This window comes from Pristis pectinata, chromosome 5 (genome assembly GCF_009764475.1).
Source record: "Pristis pectinata isolate sPriPec2 chromosome 5, sPriPec2.1.pri, whole genome shotgun sequence".
Classification (NCBI taxonomy): Eukaryota; Metazoa; Chordata; class Chondrichthyes; order Rhinopristiformes; family Pristidae; genus Pristis; species Pristis pectinata.
The window spans coordinates 88,750,179-88,774,512 of record NC_067409.1 but is presented as its reverse complement, the minus strand read 5'-3'; positions in this window follow the sequence as shown (position 1 = coordinate 88,774,512).

Genomic DNA, 24,334 nt, shown 5'->3' with positions numbered 1-24,334 from the left:
TGAGCCTTCACTCTGCATTTCTCTTGAGAAATACTCATTTCAATGGGTGAAGTTGTCACTTTTATATAATTTCTCTGTTTACACAACTCTCTATATAAATTAACTTTGTTTGCCCACCACAGACTATCTTAAGTCAAATGTCTTGCATCACCCTTCAAACATTTGGCTGATGCATTTGGCTGCAATCTACTGCCTCAATCATGGCTGTACAATTTAAGTTTGAAAAATTTCCTTTCATTTTGCTGAACCACCAACCACACAACTCTGTCAGGGGCCGAGGCTTCCTTCTCCACATGAGGCAGGAGTTCTGGTGAATCCATTCATGGAACCGATAGCTTTTCAACATAGCCAAATTCTGCAAATGGACTGGACAAACTCAAAGTGGGTGGATGTTCTGATCTGTTCAATTTTGCCTCACCCAATATAATCATTGAGAGGGACCTGTAAGCCAGACTCAGCCCAGATTGGAACAGAATCATGAGCACTTTCCCCAGGATAAATGCTGGGCAATTCCAGTAAGTTCCTGCTCCACGATTGGACTCTTCAGAGGCTGTACAGCAAAACAGAAATCACCAGCCAATGTCAGCTGATAAGGTGAGGATGTCTGCATTTGCATGGGAGAGGGGGTCCAGAACCCACTGAGATTCACGAAGGTAAATGATAGTTGTTCCCAGAAAAGATTCCAGAAAATCCCATACCATTCCTTAGATGGGATATGGTTCATCCACTCCCCTTCATAGTTTCAACACAAGTAGCACTGAAGAAACTCAGCAGGTCAGGCAGCATCTATGGAGGGAAATGGATAGTAGATGTTCCGGGTCGAGACCCTTCATTTAGACTGGATGTTTCCCCTTGACAGTTTACTGTGAGGTGTGGGAATGGGATCGTTCAGGATTGCTTCAAAACCAGCGTTGATCCAATGGGCTGAATGGCCTCCTCTATATCTTGAGGAAATATGAAGAAATGAGGGAGATTAGCTAAAGTAAGGCAATAAAAAGATCAAAGAGAAGTAAATTGCCTCTAAAATGAAAACTCGAAAACTAGTCTGGGACTGCTAATGTCATCTTCTTTCTCCTTTAGGTTACTAAGCCACAGGATCTGCCATTTAATCTTTCTGATACTCAGAAATTCATCCCTCATTGGTCGTGCTAAGCATGCTTTACAGCAACAGCAGTATATCAGGCTCCTCTTCTGTTATTCAGTTCCATTAATCCATATGGAACTGAATTTTGGATGCGCAAAAACTAAGTGCTACTGCTGTTGTGTACCATTCAGATACATCGGCTGAATTTCTAGGCAATATGTCTTTCCTTCTAACTTACTCCTTTAAAGTTACTGGTTTGTTCAAGAATTTGGCCACCTCTCATGTGTCATTATGTTTCTTTGTGTCATATTTTATTTGAAGACACACATACAGATGTTTTAGGACTTTGTAAAATGCTGTGCACAAATGTGTGGATTTGCTTTTTATGTGTTTTACTTTAATATATAAAAGAGCATAATTTGGAACAGTATTTGCAACACAAAGAAATTTAAACATCCAGCAAATTGAACAAGGAACCGTTCCAATACTGAGACACCTTTACAGTCCTCTGACAAGAGCATTTCAATTATTTCAGGAGTTTGCCAGGGGTCAGAGCCTTTCCTACAGCCTAGCTCGTTTACATTTAAACAGGAATGTGGTTTGTTACACAAATGAAGGCTGAGTTTGCTGATCCACACAGCAAATGATATTGAAATTCTCCTCTGAAGTTTAAGGATTTAATAAAGCATTAAGTAAACATAAGCTACAGTCAGCATTTTTACTGAATTTTATTGCACCCAATATTTAATCTTGACCTTGGAATAACTGGATTTTTTTTCTGTGCTTTGTGAAATATTTCATGATATCAAATGTAAAAATGATCAAACCAAACTGCAGCATTTGCACATCTCCAAATTCTTATATAGGTCAGGCAATAGATTGCTAAATTTAACAAGAAAGTAGAGCACAAATCAAGGGACAATGACAAAAAAAAAAGGGAAAACATCGCCTGCAGGTTATCGCCTGCTTGTTACTCTGAACCTTCCACAAGCTCCTATTTAAAATCGTTAAGCAGGCAAGAGGCTGAGGGGGAGTTGCTGGCTTATTGCCTGCATTCACTCACCTGAATCAAAAGGAGCAGTGTTTGAATCCCAGTTACCACTTCATTATTTCAAAGTAGCAAGTTTGGCTTGCCTTTCTCTGCACTGTTTTCAGCATCTGTACCTCTTTCCTGCAATATGCTGTTCAGTGATAAATCCAGTTCTCCAGTGCATATCTGTTTCTCATTATTCCCTCCAGACACTAGCACTCTAACTATATCTAAAGGTCCAGTTCACTTTTCTCTAATTGTGCCCTTGTGTTCCAACCTAAAGGTGGGCACAAACTCTTGATAAATACTATGATGTTGATATTCTACAATGTTTTTTTTAAACCAAATTACATTCAAGTGAGTTGTCACACACTTATCAAGCAACAGGAACCTTGACTGAACTGTCAATGCTTATGTTGAAAACCTGCTTTCTGTTCTTTCCACAGAATTAGTGGGGTAAAGTGAAACAGAAAACAAGAATTTCCAGAAAGCCTGTTCCATGTCTCACTTGATGCAGAACCTATTCTTCTATGAACTTGTCACTATTTGCATGATGTATATAAACAATACATGAATTTGCAAAGTTACTATTCCAAATTCCCAGTGTATCGTGACACCTCACTGCATGACACAGTTATTCCTTGTCAAGCTTCACCTAATCTTTGTTTCTATTTAAAACATGCTCATCAGTACTTTTGTAATGCACATCAATGGCATGCTTTCTGTATATTATACCTTACAGCTGTACCTTAAGAAGAAAGCCTTCAGGATTTAATTCCCTTTGATTATGCAATACTACAATTCCACACAAAATTACTCAAGATACTGAATTAACTAATGTTCTTCTGTATACTTGGATAAGAACTCAGCTTCTTAGTGAAGCAGTGGCTGTGTTACATTATCACAGTTGTGATCCAATTGATTCTTTATGTACCAATAGTGCAAGGATAGAAATTAAACCAAATGAAGCTGTAACTTGTAATGCTACAGATATCCTAACAAAATATGTTACCCCAAACCAGCATGCTTCTCCAAATTAATTTTAAATTAAAATTTAATTTAAATCATTCTCCCTTCTCTGGTTGATTTTTTTGGAATATAATTGTTTAGTGTGTAGTATCCCCTTTTCTGCTCCAAGGAGAACAATAGCAGCTTTTCTAGTCTTCATGCATATTCATGAATCCATTCAGATGAGGTAGGACAGGCAAGGCTCAAAACTATGCAAATCAAAGTTCTTTTAATAGTTTATTGTACTCACAAATGCTATACAAATCTGCTTTCCTTTGAACAAGTTCTACTCTAACATAAATTCTGCTTGCATGCACAGTCCTCAAACTCTTGCTGATTTTGAAAACTACTTGTCCTGATGATCTCTTAGAGGTATCGGTTCCCATCTATACAGGTGACAGATCCTTCTGTATTTCTGAAGATTGCTAATATATCCTTCTGAATGTCTCTTTCTCACAATGCTAAAAATTGGCTTGCAACAAATTACAGCCATTCCCACTTCTTGATTTTATCATCTTCATCTTGCTTGTTTACTGCAAGTCTGTGAAAGGCTTTTTCTAACTCAGTGAATTACTGTATTGTCCTCTTAAGGGAGTGTCATCCTGTTTGATGTTTTGATGAAAAGTACACAAAGGTGATTTGATGGGAAAATTTATGGGTCTAACTGTACTTTGAAAGGCTGGTGAATGAATGATTTCAGCAATAATTTGGGCATTAACATTTCAAAATACATTCAGGGAGAATTTCAGAGCTGGTAGAACCATGGCTGTTAGATTTTGTGTAGATCTATAACCTTGTAAACAGCCAGACCACAGGACTTCAGAGAAGAGGTCAAACAGCTAGATTTAACACAAATCATTGCATGGCCTCATTTAGTACAATTAAATGAGTCCAAACAAATTGGATGTTTTCTTGGTACTTAAAAGAACACAAAGACATTGACAATGAAATGAGCTGAAGGTGTTTTAAAACCACACTTGCCTCAATAAATTTGCCAACTCTAAACATATTTTTGGATTATTTCATTCATACTACACCACCCTTACAATCATACCACTGATACAACATGCTTCTCCTTGGCTCACTCTGCCTTCCCATTCCAGTTGGAATGCAAGGGCAAAATGCATTCATCATACTTAAGTGTAATTAAATACTCTCCACTTGCCTGGATGAGTGCAACTTCAACAGTGCACCTTCACTCAAGAACCTCAGCAATATCCAAGACAAATTAGTCCCTTGATTGGCATTCTGAACATCACTTTTTCCAAAGCCTCCACGTGCCTCCTGTAAAGGGGCACCCAGAATTGCACACAATACTCCAAATGCGGCCTAATCAAGGTTTTACATAGCTGCAACATGACTTCCCAACTCTTATACTCGATGCCCCGACCAATGAAGGCAAGCATGCCATTTGCCTGCTTTACCACCCCATCTACTTGCGTGGCTACTTTCAGTGAGCTATGGACTTGGACCCCAAGATCCCTCTGCACATCAATGCTGTTAAGGATCCTGCCATTAACAGTATACTTTCCCCTTACATTAGACATCCCAAAGTGCAACACACCACATTTGCTCGGATTAAACTCCATCTGCCGTTTCTTTGCACATATCTGCAACTGATCTATATTGTGCTGTATCCTTTAACATATTGTTATCCATAACTACACCAGTCTGTTATCTGCATACTAACCCATCCATTGACATTTTCATCCAAATCATTTATTTATATATCACAAACAGAGGCCCCAGCACTGATCCCTGCAAAACACTGGTGATGGACTGGAATCTAGTCTTGAAATTTTCTTGGAACAGCTGGCATCTCACCATAAATGTGCCAGAAGGTTTGAGATTCCTGCATATACATGACACCTTAGGGTGACTGGATGTTTGAATTATAGTGGGAGCATCCAGATATTGTTCTTCACCCTGGCTCTTGGTTGAAATACTGTTACAACATTGTCCTAATTTATTTTTTTTTAAACTACACACTTGCTATTTAGTCACTCAAGGTGATCTAAGTATAGTATAATAAAGGAATGCATTTACCTTTGGAGAAAGAACCCTTTTGGTTTTACTGCACTTTAACTATTCCTAATAAATGCTCCAGTGGCTTGTTTGAAATTACTTTTGTAGTTTATGATACCCTGGGGTAAAGACTCACAGTATGACATAGGATCTTTCGGGTTGGTACAAATCTTGGACCAGTTTTGGAGAGAGGTTTATAAACAGCCAACATAATCGAAGACCCCTCCACCCCAGACATTCTCTCTTCTTCCCCCTCCCATTGGGCAGAATATACAAAAGCCTGAAAGCACATACCACCAGGTTCAAGGACAGCTTCTATCCCACCGTTATAAGACTACTGAACGGTTCCCCAGTACAATAAAATGGACTCTTGACCTCTCAATCTACCTCGTTATGGCCTTGCACTTTATTGTCTTCCTGCACTGCACTTTCCCTCTGCAACACTATTCTGCATTTTCTCTTGAACTACCTCAATGCGCTGCTGTAATGAAATGATTTGTATGGATGGCATGCAAAACAGTTTTTCTACTGTACCTCAGTAGATGTGACAATAAACCAACTTACCAATTATAAAACAAAATATGTATCAATTAGATGTGTAACCTGTTAAGTGATATTACTATCATGGTTAAATTGCCAGCAGCATGCGCTAACAATGAGGTGGGGATTTGAGGCTTACTGCAAGCAAACTGTGATAAAGTAATGGACTACTAGATACAGTCATGAATGATGGAGATTGTTGGGTGATAGGGTATCTGGTGAACAGGGCAGCATCTGAGCATAGCAGTACAATTGTTGTTATAAGAATTGATTCCCTAATATTGACCACTTGTGCAAGATCAATAGGCTGCCCCTTCTCTGGGCTTAACATCTGGACATTGATCTCCAACTACCCAGACTGCCAACTGCATATGTGCACCCTGGATCCCTGCTTTTCTGCAAAAGTCTCTAGCGGAACATTCAAACACCTTGGAACCCATGATAATGATTCATTAGCCTGAAACATGTTACCTATTTCTATCTTCACAGCTGCTGCATATTTCCAGGATATTCTGGAGACACAAGAGACTGCAGATGCTGGAATCTGGAGTAACAAACAAAATGCTAGAGCAATTTAGCAGGCCAGGCAGCATCTGAAGGGAAATGGAAGTCGACATTTCAAGTTAAGACCCTTCATCTGGACAGAAAGATGGAAGGAAGGCAGCCAGTACAAAGAGGCAAGGGGAAGGTGGAGAGCAAGAGCTGGCAAGCAATTGGTGGATCCAGGTGAGGAGGGGTGATAGGCAGATGGAAGAGGGAAGAGTTGAAATAGCGACAGAGGCTGGGAGATGATAGGTGGAGGCGACAAAGGGCTGAAGAAGATGGAATCTGATAGGAAAGGAAGGTGGAGCATGGAACCAAATAACGGAGGTGGGGTGGGCAGGTGGGAACAACAGTCAAAATAGAGTTTATTGTCATATGCACAGGGGCAATGAAAAAAAACTTACTTGCAGCAGCATCACAGCGCATGTATTTTCTGCTTTTATTTCAGATTTCCAGCATGTGCAGTTTTATTTTATTTTCAACCTTGGAATCCATGGCTATACATTTCTTCAATGATTCACAGATCCAGAGTCTCATCCTACTCAACTGCCAGTGTTTGGTCCAGTCACAGCCACCCCCCCTTTAAGAGGTGCAGGCTACCTTTAACTTGGTGCTAACCATTCACCAGGTTGCACTTGTATTGACTCACCCAACTAATCAACATGCAGAATGCCAAAATCACAGCAGTACTGAGAAGATAGCACAAGGTAGGAGTGCTGTTTGTATTGGAGCTGAAAGCATGGCTTAATCCTGCATTGTGAACACCAAGCACATTTCTGGGGCTTTTGAATTTAACTTTCAAATATAGAGATTTCAAAAACAAATTGGAAGTAATAATGAAGAACTTCCTTCTGAGAATCTTTTCTGAACTAAATTAACAACAGGCTGAATGCAGTCAAGGTAAAAAGCCTTCTTCAAAACTATGTGAAGCATCTCAGAGCTCAAGTTATTTGTCTGCAACAAACCACTCGTCTGCGAGCAGTCTCTCTGCATCTAATTTCCCTTAGTCTCTAATCTTGCTGCTATCAAAAGATAAACCTTTTATTTGTTCATATTTCACCAACTCTGCATTTACACCATTTCACAATAAAATCAACGTTTGCAATAATGCAGCTTGCTATCTTTCCTTAGAGCTGGCTGATGAGTGTCCATTTTAATATGGTAGCTGTTTTTTTTCTTGTAAACAGTATGAATGCAAGTATATGACATTTGTAAGACATGTTATCAAGAAATAACACATTGCATAATGAGGCCCTTAAACTGACAGCTCCTTATGGCAATGTCAGGGGAAAGATTTCATTTTGATGAATGATATTGAGATACATTATAAACCCCAAACTCAATTACTGCACACTTATAGCTTGGTGCTGGAGCATTTAAAAATAGGAAGAACTTGAGATGTTTTGCTGGAGGGTTTTTTTAAATATAAAGATTGCATTATCACCTCTGCCTTTTCATTTCTTCCACACTGATTTTAGGTCAGAGCAGTTGAGTTTCAGAAAGAAAGTGATCTTTTACCTCTGATACATCAATTCAGTACCAACCCAGACAGATGAGAGCATCTGTACTCTTTAGAAGGTGTATTAAGAGTGCATAGTGAATTTATTCCAGTGTTGCACTTACTCGTGTTGACACTGCAGTTGGTTCAGAATGCATGCAGATGGAAGGTCAGATGATCATTCAGGGCAAGTTTTCACCGATGTTAACTGCCAAAACATCCAACAGCATCCTAACAAAGGAGCTTCCCTGCTGAAATTAAATAACAACTCAAAAAATAAATCATTTATCTGGGATTTTCTCCAAAGAATAACTTTGAATCCTTTGCAGGCATGACTCAAAACATAGAACAGTACAGCACAGAAACAGGCCCTCTGGCCCACAATATTGTACCAAACTAACTAAATTAGTAAATAAACACTGAACTAAGCTAATCCCTTCTGCCTACACAATATCCACACCTCTCCATTCTCTGCAAATTTATGTGCCTATCTAAGAGCCTCTTAAACACTTCTATCATATTTGCCTCCACCACCACCCCTGGCAGCACGTTCCAGGCACCCACCACTCTGTGGAAAAAAAAACTTGTCCCACACATCTCCTTTGAATTCACCCCCTCTCACTTAAATACATGCCCTCCAGTATTAGACATTTTGACCCAGGGAAAATATACCAGCTATCTACCCTATTGGTGCCTCTCAATCGTATAGACATCTATCAGGTTTCCCCTCAGCCTCTGACGCTCTAGAGAAAAATCCCAGTTTTTCCAACCTTTCTTTAGAGCACATGCCCTCCAATCCAGGCAGCATCCTGGTAGATTTCTTCTGCACCCTCTCCAAAGCCTCCACATCCTTTCTAAAATTGGGCGACCAGAATTGAATGCAATACTCCAGATGCAGTCTAACCAGAGTTTTATAAAGCTGCAACATAACTTCCTGACTCTTGAACCCAGTACCTCAACTAATGCTATACACCTTCTTTACCACCCTATCAACCTGTTTCAGGGACCTATGGACTTGGACCCCAAGATCCCTCTGTACATCAACACGGTTAAGGGACCTGTCATTAATTGTGTACTGTCTCTTGACGTATGATCTCCCAAAGTGCAACACCTCACACTTGCCCAGATTAAACTCCATTTGCCATTTCTCTACTCATATCTGCAACTAATCTATATCCCCACTATGTCCTTTGGCAATCTTCTACACTATCCACAATGCCACCAATCTTTGTATCGTCTGTGAACTTACCAATGTACCCATCCATGTTTTCATCCAAGTCATTTATATATAATCACAAACAGCAGAGGTCCCAGTACAAATCCCTGCAGAGCACCACTAGTCACAGACCTCTAGCCAGAATGTCCATTGACTACTACCCTCCGTTTTCTATTGGCAAGCCAATTCCAAATCCAAACGGCTAAGTCACTGTGGATCCAATGCATCTTAATCTTTTCCATGAGCCTACTGTGAGGGACCTTGTCAAACGCCTTACCAAAATCCATGTAGACAACATTTACAACTCTACCTTCAGCAATCACCTTCATCATCTCCTTGAAAAACTCAATCAAGTTAGTAAGACACAACTTGCCCCACACAAAGCCATGCTGACTGTCCCTCATAAGGCCATGGTTTTCCAGATACTCATAAATCCTATCCCTAAGAGTCCTCTCCAATAGCTTAGAGAAACAAAGGACTGCAGATGCTGGAATCTAGATGAAAAACACTATGATGCTGGAGGAAATCAGCAGGCCAGGCAGCATCCATGGAGAAAAGCAGGCAGTCAACATTTCAGGTCAGGACCCTACTTCAGGACTGAAGATAGGTAAAGGGGAAGCCCAATATATAGAAGGGAAAAGCAGAGCAGTGATAGGTGGACAAAAGAGGGGAGGCAGGGTGGGCACAATGTGGTGATAGGTAGATGCAGGTAAGAGATTGTGACAGGCAGGTGCGGTGGGGAAGGGGAAGCAGATCCACTGGGGAATGGGTCAAAGGTAAGGAGGAAAAAAGTGGGGTAGAGAAAAAAAAAAGAGGCTAGGAAAGGGAGGCATAGTGAGGGTGGTGGGGGGTGGGGGGGGGGGGGGAGTGGTAGATGGGGAAGAATTACCTAAAGTGGGAGAATTCAATGTTCATGCCGTTAGGCCGCGAGGTTCCAACATGGAAAATGAGGTGCTTTTCCTCCAGTTTGCCCTTGGAATTCTCCTGGCAATGGAGGAGGCTGAGGACTGACATATCTGTGATAGTGTGGGAGGGGCAGTTGAAGTGACTGGCAATGGGGAGACGCAGATCACTGTCATAAATGGTGCGCAGGTATTCTGCGAAATGGTCACCAAGTCTACGTTTGGTCTCATCAATGTAAAGGAGGCCACACTTAGAGCACCGAATGTAATAGTTGATATTAAGGGAGGTGCAGGTAAATCTCTGTCTCACCTGAAAGGCCTGTTCAGGATGAACTTAAAGCTATGGAAGAGTTGGAGAATGTGTGACATGTCACGGACGTAGGTGGGAAGGGATTGGACCAAGGGGACGTTCTCCAGCACGCACAACCTCATCTTCACCATGGACATCGGTTCCCTATATACCTCCATTTCCCATCATGATGGCCTCACTGCCCTCCGCTTCTTTATTGACCAGACACAGAACTAGTCCCCTTCCACCAACACTCTCCTCCGCCTGGCTGAACTTGTCCTCACCCTAAACAACTTGCCTGGCCTGCCGAGTTCCTCCAGTATCATAGCGTCTCTCCAATACCTTCCCTACCACTAACATGGGACTCATGTGTCCATGGTTTCCAGGATTATCCCCATTTCCCTTGAATAACAGAACAACATTAACTACTTGCCGGTCCTAGAGAAGACACACAGATCTTGGTCAAGGCCCCAGTAATATCATGTCTTGCCTCTCAATAACTTGGGGAATATTGCAGCAGGCTCTGGGGACTTACCTACTTTAACATTCTTCAAGAGACCCAACACCACGTCTTTCTTTATCTCAAAATGCCCTGGCATATTAGCATGCTCCACACTGATCTCACTTTCCTCCTCCTTGGTAAATTCTCATGTAACATACTCATATAGGACCTCACCAATATTCTCCGCCTCCAAGAAGGTTTCCTCCTTTATCCTTGACTGCTCCTCCCCTCTCCCTAGTTACCTTTTTGCTCTTAATGTATGTACAGTTGGCTCTCCTAATTCCCCTTGAGTTCTGTTCCTTGTATAATCCAAAGGCTCTGTCTGATTTTAGCTTCCTAAACCTTACATAAGCTTCCTTCTTCTTCTTGACTAAATTCACCACCTCTTTTGTAATCTAAGGTTCCCTTACCTTGCCATCCTTGTCCTTCCTTCTTACTGGAACATACCTGTGCTGTACTCTGTTTAGTGGATCTTTAAAACACCCTCCACATGTCAGATGTGGACTTGCCCAAAAACAAATGTTCCCAATTAACCCTCCCTAGTTCCTGCCTAATACTCTCGTAATTTGCCCTACTTCAATTTAATATTTTCCCACAAGATCAATGCATAACTTTATTCACAGCTATCTTAAAATTTAAGGAGATGTGATCACTGTTTCTTAAATGTTCCCCCACTGAAAGGTCAGTCACCTGGCCAGGCTCATTTCCCAATAACAGGTCCAGTACGGCTCCTCCTCTCATTGGACTATTTACATACTGATTTAAGAAACCCTCCTGGATGTACCTAACAAAGTCTGCCCCATCTAAACCGCTTTCACTAAGGAGGTCATAGTCTACATTAGAGAAGTTGAAGTCACCCACAATGACAACCCTGTTGTTTTTGCTTCTTTCTCTAATAGAGTCACAGACCTATACAGCACGGATACAGGCCCTATGGTCCAACAAATCCATGCCGACCACAGTGCTCACCCAGCTAGTCCCAATTTCCTGTGATCGCCCCATATCCCTCTAAACACCCCCCCCCCCCACCTCCCCGCATGTACCTATCCAACTGCTTCTTAATTATTGTACCTTCCTCAACCACTTCCTCTGGCAGCTTGTTCCATATACTCACCATCCTCTGTGTGAAAAGGTTACTCAGGTCCCTTTTAAATCTTCCCCCCCCCGCCACCCCCAGCCCAAATCTACAGCCCCTAGTTTTGGACTCCCCTTCCCTGGGGAAAAGACTATCACTGTCCACCTCATCTATGCCTCTCAACTGTAAATGTTTCTATAAGGTTGCCCCTCATTCTCCTACGTTCCAAGGAATAAAGACCTAGACTGGCCAACCGCTCCCTATAACTCAGGCCCTCTAGTCCTGGCAACATCCTCAAATCTTTTCTGCACTCTTTCCAGTTTAACCAGGTCTTTGCTATAACAGGGTGACCAAAACTGTACAGTGCACAGTACTCCAAGAGTGGCCATGACCAACAACTTATACAACTGCAACATAATGTCCCAACTCCAATACTCAATGCCCTGACTGATGAAGGCCAGCATGCTAAATACCTTTTTCACCACCCTGTCTACCTGTGATGCCACTTTCAACGATCTGTGCACTTGTACTCCAAAGTTCCTCTGTTCCATTACACTCCCTAGTGCCCTACGTGTCCTATGCTGGTTTGACTTTCCAAAATGCATCACCTCACACCTATCTGTATTGAAATCCATTTGCCAGTCCTTGGCCCACTTCTCTAACTGATCAAGATCCCCATCATCTACGATACCTTTCTTCACTACCAATAACACCCAATTTCATTTCACCTGCAAACTTACTGATCAAGCCTTGTGCATTCGCATCCAAATCATTCACATAAATAACAAAAAACAAGGGTCCCAACACTGATTCCTGTGGCACACCAATTTCCTGTGATCGCCCCATATCCCTCTAAACACCCCCCTCCCTCCCTGCATGTCTCCATTGTTTTAGAAAACGTGGCTGCAGGTAAAACTAAAACTCAGGGTCCTAAGGCCCCCCCCTCTCCTCTCCTCTCCCCTCCCCTCCCCTCTCCCCCCTCCCCCACCATCCTCCTGGCTAATGTACAGTCTCTGGAAAATAAAATTGAAGACCTCAGAGTAAGACTGCAGTACCAGAGGGACACCAGGGACTGTTGTGTACTCTGCTTGACAGAGACATGGCTCATCCCCAACACAGTGCTCCAGCCAGAGGGCTTCACCATCCACTGCATGGACTGGACGGCAGCATCAGGTAAAGGCAGAGGTGGCGGTGTTTGCTTCATGATTAACTCATTGTGGTGCACAGACATGTCAGCTCTCTCACAGTCCTGCTCCCCTAACCTGGAACATCTAGCGGTCAAGTGCCATCCATTTTATCTGCCAAGAGAGTTCTCCACTGCCATCCTGGTAGCGGTGTACATTCCACCCCTGGCCATTGTCAAGCTGGCACTGGAGGAGCTGAGCACAGTGATCAACAGTTATGAGACAGTGCACCCTGATGCCTTCCCGATCATCATGGAGGATCGTCAACTAGGCCAGCTTGAAGAAGTCTCTGACAACCTACCATCAACATATTACCTGTGGAACCAGAGGAGCCAACGCACTCAATCATTGCTACATCTCCATCAAGAACACTTACCGTGCCATCCCATGCCCACACTTTGGCAAGTCCAATCACCTGGCTGTACTTCTACTCCCAACATATAGGCAGAGACTGAAGATCACAGCACCAGTGGCAAGGACTGCGAAGGTATGGTCAAGGGAGGCAGAGGAGCATTTACAGGACTGCTTTGAATCGGTGGACTGAACCATATTCAGCGGTTCATCTTTTGACCTGAATGAGTATGCCACAGCTGTCACCAACTTCATCAAGACCTGTATGGATGAGTGTGTGCCGTCGAGAACATACGGAGTTTTCTTAAACCAGAAGCCCTGGATGAACCGGGAGATTCACAGTCTGCTGAGGGCTAGATCTGTGCCATTCAAGACCAGCGATCCCAAACCCTACAAGAGGTCCAGGTACGACCTACGGAAGGCCATCGTGAGAGCAAAAAGGCAATTCTATGTGAAGTTAGAGACACAATCAGATGCACACCATTACTTCCTGAAAGGCAAAACCTAACAGCATAAATAGCAGTGATGCTTTACTTGCCGAAGAACCCAACGTTTTTTTATACACGCTTTGAGAACTCAACGCCTTTTATACATGCTTTGAAAGGAAGAATAACACTACACCTATGCAAATCCCTACAGCATCTGGTGACCCTGTGATCTCTGTCTTGGAGGCCAATGTCAGAACATCCTTCAAGAGGGTGAACCCTTGCAACGCAACAGGTCCTGACGGTGTAATACTGAAAATCTGTGCTGACCAACTGGCTGGAGTGTCCAAGGACATCTCCAACCTCTCACTGCTGCAGTCAGATGTTCCCACCTGCTTCAAAAGGACATCAATCATACCAGCACCTAAGAAGAGCAGGGTGAGCTGCCTTGACGAATATCGCCAGGTAGCACTCACATCTCCTGTCATGAAGTGCTTTGAGAGGTTGGTCACGCTAGAATTAATTCCTGTCTGGACCCACAACAATTTGCCTACTGCCACAACAGGTCTGCAGTGGACGCAATCTCACTGGCTCTCCACTCGGCTTTGGAGAATCTAGACAACAGCAAAACATACGTCAGGCTGCTGTTTATTGATTATGGCTCGGCGATCAACACCATCATCCCCTCAGTACTAATGAACAAGCTTCAAAACCTGGGCCTCCCATACCTGCCTCTGCAACTGGATCCTCACCTTCCTTACTGGGAGACCACAGTCACTGTGCATCGGTAATAACATCTCCTCCTCACTGACAGTCAACACAGGTGCACCTCAAGGATATGTGCTTAGCCCACTGCTCTAAACTCATGACTGTGTGGCTAAGCACAGCTCAAATGCCATCTCTAAATTTGCCAATGACAACACTGTTGTTGGCAGAATATCAGATGGTGATGAGGAGATGTACAGGAGTGAGGTAGATCGGCTGGTAGAGTGGTGTCGCAACAACAACCACCTCACACTCAACATCAGCAAGACCAAAGAATTGATTGTAGACTTCAGGAAGGGGAAGTCGGGAGAACACACTGCACTCGTCACTGAGGAGTCAGCAGTGGAAAGGGTGAGCAGCTTCACGTTCCTGGGCGTCAACATCTCAGAGTAACCTTCTTGGGCCCAACACATTGATACAATCATGAAGAAGACATGCCAGCGGCTCTACTTCATTGAGAGTTTGAGGAGATTTTGTACATCACCAAAGCCTCTTGCAAATTTCTGTAGTTTAGTTGGGCATTTTATTACTAACGTAATTGGTTCGGCACAACACAGTGGGCCGAAGGACCTGTTCCTGTGCTGTTCTGTTCTATTCTATGTACAGTGAAGCGCATTCTGACTTGTTGCATCACCACCTGGTATGGAGACTCCAGTGCGCAGGATCAAAAGATTCTGCACAACGTTGTAGACACAGCCAGCTCCATCACAGGCACAACCCTCCCTGCCATCGAGGACATTTTCAAGAGATGGTGCCTCAAGAAGGCAGCATCCATTATTAAGGACCCTCACCACCCAGGACACGCCCTCTTCACGTTACTACCATCAGGGAGGAAGTACAAGAGCCTGAAGACCCACTCTCAATGTTTCAGGAACAGTTTCTTCCCCTCTGGCATCAGATTTCTGAACAGTCCATGAACACTACCTCATTATTTCCTCTTTTGCACTATTTACTTTTGTAACTTACGGTAATTTTTATGTCTTTATGTCTTACACTGTACCACTGCCACAAAACAACGATTTCACAACATATGTCAGTGATAGTAAACCTGATTCTGATTCTCATCAAATTGTCTATACCTTTATCACACCTGTAGTATCTGTATCCTGGAATATTGAGCTGCCAGTCCTGCCCTTCTCTCAAGCATGTTTCTGTTATGGCTATAACATCCCAGTCTTCAGAGGCAATCAACGCTCGTTCATCTGCCTTACCTATTAAACCTCGTGCATTGAAATAAATGCAGTTTAACTAGGTATTCCTTTCCCTGCCTTTACTGTGCCCCTGGCTATCCTGATTACTAAACTTGCTCTCACTGGCTACTGCTTTACTCCACGACTTTCTCCTCCTCAGAGTCCCATCCCCCTGCCAATCTAGTTTAAACCCTCCTGTGTAGCATTAGCAAATTTCCCTCCAAGGATGTTGGTCCCTCTCTGGTTCAAGTACAACCTGTCCCTCTTGTACAGGTCACCTCTACCCCAGAAAAGATCCCAATGATCCAAGAATCTGAATCCCTGCCCCCTGCACCAACTCCTCTGCCATGAATTCATCTGGCCCATCCTTCTACTTCTGACCTCGCTAGCATGTGACAATGGGAGTAATCCAGAGATCAGCACCCTTGAGGTCCTGCTTCTTAGCCTCTTATCTTACTCCCTATAGTCATTCTGTAGGGCCTCATACCTTGTTCTACCCATGTTATTTGTACCAACAGGTACAACAACCTCTGGCTGTTCACCCTCCCCCTAGAGTATTTTCTGCAGCTGCTCAGAATCCTTGACCCTGGCACCAGGGAGCCAACACACCATCCTGGCATCTCTTCTGCCACCACAGAATCTTCTGTCTGTCTGCCTCACTATTGAGTCTCCTATCACTATCACCATGTCTGACTGCACCCTTTCCCTCTGAGCCTCAGAGCCAGTTGCAGTGCCAGAGACCCAACTACTGCTGCTAGCCCCTGAAAGAACATCCCCCTCAACAGTATCCAAAGAGGTATACCTGTTAGTGAGGAGAATGGCCACAGGACAACGCTGCACTGACTGTCTACTGCCCTTACTTTTCCTGGTGGTCACCCATCTATCTGAAGCCAGTACCTTGGGTGTGACCACCTCCATAAAAGTCTCATCTATGAGTTTCTCAGGTTCCCAGATGATTCTGAGTACATCCAAATCCAGCTCCAGTTCCAGTTCCTTGACCCAGTCTGTCAAGAGCTGCACCTGGGTGCACTTCCTATCGATGTTGTCATTAGAGAGACTGAGGTTCCCCAATTTCCCATATCTCGCAGGAGGAGCATTCAACTGCCATCCTGCCTACACTGAATCACATACTAAGGATCAACAGCAAAAGAAAACCTTACCCTTTCTTACTTGTACCTCCTTACCAAAGCCTTTTTAGAGATCCTCTCTCACTCCCAACACCTGAGCCACTTACTCCGCCTCTTGAGCCGGAGCCTCAGCTCCCCACTCGTCACAATGGCCACTCCAAAATGGCTGCTCTGCTTGACCCTACTTTCTTTTTATTGGCTGCTGTTAATTAGCTGATTAGCCCATCAACTATTAACTAACAATTTGCAAACTTGTCTCTTTTAGAGTCCTGTAAAGTGAAACTCACAAGCTGCCTGTATACCTGTTCCTCAATGTCACGGTGACAACTTTGGGGGTCTTTAATATAATCCCATCAGAGTGATGCACTCATGACTCATATTCTTAATTATATTGCTGAAGTTTTCTTATTGTGTACAAGATCAGGGTTGGATACACCTTTCAGGTGAGACAGAGATTAACCTGCACCTCCCTTAATATCATCAACTGCATTCAGTACTCCAAGTGTGGCCTCCTCTACATTGGTGAGACCAAACGCAGACTAGATGACTGTTTCGCAGAACACCTGCACTCTGTCCGTAACCGGGATCTGCATCTCCCTGTTGCCAGTCACTTCAACTCCCTCTCCCACACTATCACAGATATGTCAGTCCTCGGTCTCCTCCACTGCCAGGAAAATTCCAAGCGCAAACTGGAGGAACAGCACCTCATTTTCCATCTTGGAACCTTGCAGCCTAACGGCATGAACATTGAATTCTCCCACTTTAAGTAATCCCCACACACACACACACACACACCCAACCATGCTTCTTTTCTTCCCTTTTCTAGCTTCTCTCTCCTTTTTCTACCATCCCCACTCCTTTTTTTCTCTCCTTATCTTTGACCCATCCCCTGGTGGATCTGCTCTCCTCTCCTCCCCCACATCTGCCTATCACTATCTCTTATCTGCATCTACCTATCATCACTTTGTGCCCACCCCGCCTCCCCTCTTTTGTCCACCTATCACTGCTCTGCTTTTCCCTCCTATATAGGGCTTCCCCTTTTCCTATCTTCAGTCCTGAAGAAGGGTCCTGACCTGAAATGTTGACCACCTACTTTTCTCCATGGATGCTGCCTGGCCTGCTGAGTTCCTCCAGCATCATAGTGTTCTTCATTTTTTGGATAAGTTCACTAAATGCAGCAGCTAATTATATTTTCAACACCCCACCCTCATGACCTGCCCACCTATTCCCCACCTCCTTCCCCATTTTTCCCATGGTCTATTGCCCTCTCCTACTGGATTCCTCCTCCTTCAGCCCTTTGCCTCTTCTAGCTATCACTGCTCAGCCTCTTACATCAGTCCCTTTCATCCCCCCTCCCCCCTCTCACCTGCCAGCCTGTGCTCCTCCCTCTCCCCTGACTTTCTTATTCTGGCTTCTGTCCTCTTCCTTTCAAGTCCTGATGAAAGGTCTCGACCCAAAATGTCAACTGTTTATTTCCCTCCATAGATGCTGCCTGACCTGCTGAGTTCCTCCAGCATTTTGTGTATGTTATTCCAGATTCCAGGATCTGCAGAATATCTTGTGTCTATATTTTCTACATCTCCCTTTACTGGTATTTTCATTAAAGGCACATTCAATGTTCTAGCAGGGAGCTGTATTCAAAGGAGGAAACAAGGCTTTGATGTTTTAATTTTATTTGACTAATGTGTATATCTATCAACACCCTACTTAAAGAGGTGCTGAATGTACTCTTGTGTCTCTCTACCCTGAAGGTGATTAACACCATTGTTAAGATCATTGGACCATTAGTAATACTGCTGAAGAACAATGGATCAACAGGAACCATCAATAATGACAATGATTTTGTTCCAAATTTTTTTTCAAATAAGAATAGCCTAAAGTAATTGTTTGGTGCATCATTTTCTCAGGTCTTCCTCAAAATTTCTAATACCAAATTTTATTGGCACAAAACAACGTGTTGGGATCAATAGTCTTCAGAGTTGTAAACAAGGACATGAAGCAAAGACTACAGGGTGAAGAAATCAGTCAGGATTTAGATTACTTTTGTTAATGTAGTGGCATCTCAAAGAAAGACAGGCCCCTGTGTTCAACCAAATCAAAATGTGAAAGGTTGTAAATCTTCTTCACTTGAATACAAATCCCACTGGCATCCAACCTGAAAAAAACCTACACTGCATTGCATTTTGTGAAAAATTTAATTTCAAAAAATCACATTAATGATAAACATCCCATGACATATTGGGATAGATTATCAGCCTTGTTGTAAATCTCAGACATGCGCTGCAAAGCAACATTTGATCATCTAAATTAATGACATAATGCAACATGCAGGGAAATATTAAATTACTTTGTGTCAAAAATTAATCTAACTTTTGGAATAGTGATATTTCCAATGTCAGCAAGCAGATAGTCCCAACCAATTCTGTTTTACCAGTCCACCTGCTTCCTAACTTCAGCTCCACCTCCGAGCTCAATTCTCTATTTTTCATAATTAATACTCGGGCATGTAGTCTAGTCTCCGTCAACATCAAGACCTTAGTCCAATCCCTTGCAAAATCAGTAGAGAGCTTCTAAATAATAAAGTTGTGGGTTCAAGTCCCAATTGAGACAACCAAGGCTGGCACTGGAGTGTCAATGCCAATTTTGGATTAGATGTCTAAATCAAGGCCCTGTCTTCTTTCAGGTGGGGTTAAACAGTATATGACACAGCAAGGGAGATCTCCCCAATATATTGGTCAAATTTACCTTTCAGTCAAAAATCACTAAAAAAGTAATTGTCACATCTAGGATGGCTCAGTGGCATAGCTAGCAAAGTTGCTGCCTCACTGCTCCAGCAACCTGGGTTCAATCATGACTTCAGGTCCATGTGAAGTTTGCACACACTCCCCATGAGGGAAACCCTAGTGTCCTCCCAGCACCCCAAGGCATAGGTTAATTAGGTTAATTAATTAGGTTAAATTAGTAGGTTAATTGGCCTCTGTAAATTGAACCTATTGTGCAGCCAATGATAAAAATCTGGGTGGAGTTGATGGGAATGTGGGGAGAATAATATGGGATTAGTGTAACTGGGTGTTTGATGGTTTGCACAAACTCAGTGAGTTGAAGGGCCTGTTCTGTACTGTATGACTCTGTGACTATGGCTTTTTGTTTGTAGATGTTTGCTGTGTGGAAATTTGTTGCCATATTTCCCAGTGGCTGCAAAAGTACAGGTCATCCCCAGGTTACGGCAGGGTTCCATTCTTGACAACTGTTTGTAACCCAAACACTTAACAAGTCAGAAATGCAACCTGTGATCCGAGTTCTCACATGGCAGAAGACACCTGCAGCCCTGCAGTGGCCAGCAAATCCATGCCTCTGATCTCTCAAATGCTTGTTTGAATGCATGGGCTGTACATAAGTCAAGGCTCTCTTAAACTGGGGACGACCTGTACTTAAATGGATGTGAGGAACTTGGAATATTGTGAAATGATGAAAGATAATATATAGAATATAGAACAGTACAGCACAGTACAGGCCCTTCTGCCCATGATGTCATGCCAACCTATGTAAACCTACCCCACAATCAATCTAACCCTTCCTTCCTAAAAGGGCCATAACCCTCCACTTTTCTTACATCATGTGCCTATCCAAGAATCCAAGCACCCACCACTCTGTGTAGAAGAAAAACCTATCTCTGACATATCCCCTGAACTTTCCCCCACTCGCCTTAAACGGATTTCCTCTGGTATTGGTCATTGCCGTCCACTCAATCTATCCTTCTCATAATCTTATAGAGCTCTATCAACTCACCTCTCATCTTCCGTCGCTCCAAAGAAAAATCCTTAGCTTGCCCAACCTTTCTTCATGGAACATGTTCTCTAATCCAGGCAGCATCCTGGTAAATCTCCTCTGCACCCTCTCTAAAGCTTCCACATCCTTCCTTTATTGAGCCAACCAGAACTGAACACAATACTCCAAGTGTGGTATAACCAGAGTTTTGTAGAGCTGCAACATTATCTCGCAGCTCTTGAACACAGTCCCCTGACTAATGAAGGCCAGCACACCATACGCCTCCTTAACCACCCTATCAACTTGCGTGGCAACTTTAAGGGATCTATGGACTTGGACCCCAAGATCCTTCTGTTCCTCCACACTGCTCAGAATCCTGTCATTGACCTTGTACTCTGCCTGCAAGTTCAATATTCCAAAGTGTATCACTTCACACTTTTCCAGATTGAACTCCATCTGCCACTTCTCTAACTCTGCATCCTGTCTATATCCCATTGTAACCAACGACAACTTTCTACACTATCCACAACCCCTCCAATCTTTGCCTCACCTGCAAACTTACTAACCTACCCCTCTGCTTCCTCATCCAAGTCATTCATAAAAATCACAAAAGAGTAGGGGTCCCAGAACAGATCCCTGCGGAATGCCACTAATCACCAATCTCCAGGCAGAGTATTCTCCATCTACTACCACCTTCTGCCTTCTGTAGGCAAGCCGATTCCAAATCTATGCAGCCAAGTCTCCATGGATCCCATGCCTCATGACTTTCTGGATGAGCCTACTATGGGGAACCTTGTCAAATCCCTTACTAAATTCCATATACACCATATCCACACTCTACCTTCATCAATCTGTTTTTCCACCTCCTCGAAAAACTCAGGCTCATGAGGCATGACCTGCTCCTCACGAAACCATGTTGACCATCCATAACAAGACTATGCTTCTCCAAATGCTCATAGATCCTGTCCCTAAGACTCCTATCCAATAGTTTACCCATGATTGATGCAAGACTCGTTGGTCCATAATTCCCAGGATTACCCTATTACCTTTCTTGAACAATGGAATAACATTTGCCATCCTCCAATCCTCTGGTACCACTCCTGTGACCAGGGAGGATGCAAATATCATCATCAATGCCCCAGCAATCTCTTCCCTCTTTATTAGTCACATGTACATCGAAACACATAGTGAAATGCATCTTTTGTGTAGTTCTGGGGGCAGTCCGCAAGTGTCGCCATGGTTCCAGCGCCAACATAGCATGCCCACAACTTCCTAACCTGTACGCCTTTGGAATGTGGGAGGAAACATTTGCCATCCTCCAATCCTCTGGTACCACTCCTGTGACCAGGGAGGATGCAAATATCATCATCAATGCCCCAGCAATCTCTTCCCTCTTTATTAGTCACATGTACATCGAAACACATAGTGAAATGCATCTTTTGTGTAGTTCTGGGGGCAGCCCGCAAGTGTCGCCATGGTTCCAGCGCCAACATAGCATGCCCACAACTTCCTAACCTGTACGCCTTTGGAATGTGGGAGGAAACCGGAGCACCTGGAGGAAACCCATGCAGGCACGGAGAGAACATACAAACTCCTTACAGACAGTGGCCGGAATTGAACCCGGGTCCCTGGCACTGTCAGGCGTTACGCTAACCGCAACACTACTGTGCCTGCCCTGTGATCACAGTGGAGGACATAAGATCAGTCTTCCGGAGAGTGAACACGAGGAAAGCATCTGGCCCAGATGGTGTCCCGGGCCGCGTGCTCAGATCTTGTGCTGATCAGCTGGCAGAAGTATTTGCAGACATATTCAACCTCTCCCTGCTTCAATCTCGGGTTCCCTCCTGTTTTAAGAAGACCACTATCATCCCGGTACCAAAGAAAAGCAAGGTAACATGCCTCAATGACTACTGACAAATGGCTCTGACATCCACCATCATGAAGTGCTTTGAGAGGTTGGTCATGGCACTCATCAACTCCAGCTTCCCAGACAACCTGGACCCACTGCAATTCGCCTATCGGCAAAACAGGTCTACAGTGGATGCTATCTCCCTGGCCCTACACTCAGCTCTGGAGCATCTGGACAGTAAAGACACATACGTTAGATTATTGTTTATTGACTACAGCTCTACCTTCAATACAATAATTCCAAGCAAGCTTGTACCCGAACTCCGAGACCTAGGACTCAACATCTACCTCTGTAACTGGATCCTTGACTTTCTAACAAACAGACCGCAATCAGTGAGGATAGGCAGCAATACCTCCGGCACGATTATTCTCAACATTGGTGCCCCACAAGGCTGCCTTCTACTCTACTCCCTATACACTCATGACTGCGTGGCCAGATTCTGCTCTAACTCCATCTACAAGTTTGCAGATGATACCACCATTGTAGGCTGTATCTCAAACAGCGATGAGACGGAGTACAGGAAGGAGATAGAGAGCCTAATGTCATGGTGTCATGACAACAACCTTTCCCTCAATGTCAACAAAACAAAAGAGCTAATCATTGACTTCAGGAAAGGGGACGGTGTACATGCACCTGTCTACATCAGTGGTGCTGAGGTTGAGAGGGTTGACAGCTTCAAGTTCCTGGGAGTGAACATTACCAACAGCCGGTCCTGGTCAAATCACGTAGATGCCATGGCCAAGAAAGCTCACCAGCGCCTCTACTTCCTCAGGAGGCTAAAGAAATTTGGTTTGTCCCCTTTGACTCTCACCAACTTTTACTGATGCACCATAGAAAGCATCCTATCTGGATGTATCATGGCTTGGTACGGCAACTGCTCTGCCCAAGACCGCAAGAAACTGCAGAGAGTTGTGGACGCAGCCCAGCGCATCATGGACACCAGCCTCCCCTCCTTGGACTCTGTCTTTACTTCTCGTTGTCTTGGTGTAGCAGCCAGCATAATCAAAGACCCCACCCACCCAGGACATTCTCTCTTCTCTCCTCTTCCATCGGGTAGAAGATACAGGAGCCTGAGGGCACGTACCACCAGATTTAAGGACAGCTTCTACCCCACTGTGATAAGACTATTGAATGGTTCCCTTATACAATGAGATGGACTATGACCTCTCGATCTACCTTGTTGTGACCTTGCACCTTATTACACTGCACTCTCTGTAGCTGTGACACTTTACTCTATACTGTTATTGTTTTTTTACCTGTACTACATCAATGCACTCTGTACTAACTCAATGTAACTGCACTGTGTAATGAATTGACCTGTATGATCGGTTTGTAAGACAAGCTTTTCACTGTATCTTGGTACAAGTGAAAATAATAAACCTATACCAACGCCAATACCTTCACTTCCCATAGTAACCTGGGGTATATCCTGTCCAGCCCGGGGGACTTATCTTTCCTAATGTTTTTCAGATATACATACAAGCCTGATTCCTCCCCCCACCCCGCATTAAATTTCAACTACTCAGATCTTTCCCTTGATGTTTTTTATGGTAGAAATAACCTAAAAATTTATTGCAATCCTCCCAATTGGCTTTACTTTGTAGATCTTCTTTGGTAACTAGACAAATCAGCCAAATATTTTACAGAGAATTTAATATTTCCTCCAAGGGAATTCCATGATATGTTAAATATGTTGACATTAACTCTTAAATATGTTCGGAATTGATTAGTTGACCTAGAGAAATATTGAATATTTTGGGTCAGATGAGGATTTCTACTGATTGTTGTGTATTATCATGAGAATGAAAGTATGAAGAAGGTTTGTTTTAAGTTTGTATTTTCTTGAATTTAGAAGAGTAAGCAGTAATCACATCAAGTTGTTTAAAAAGTTGGAAGGATTAAA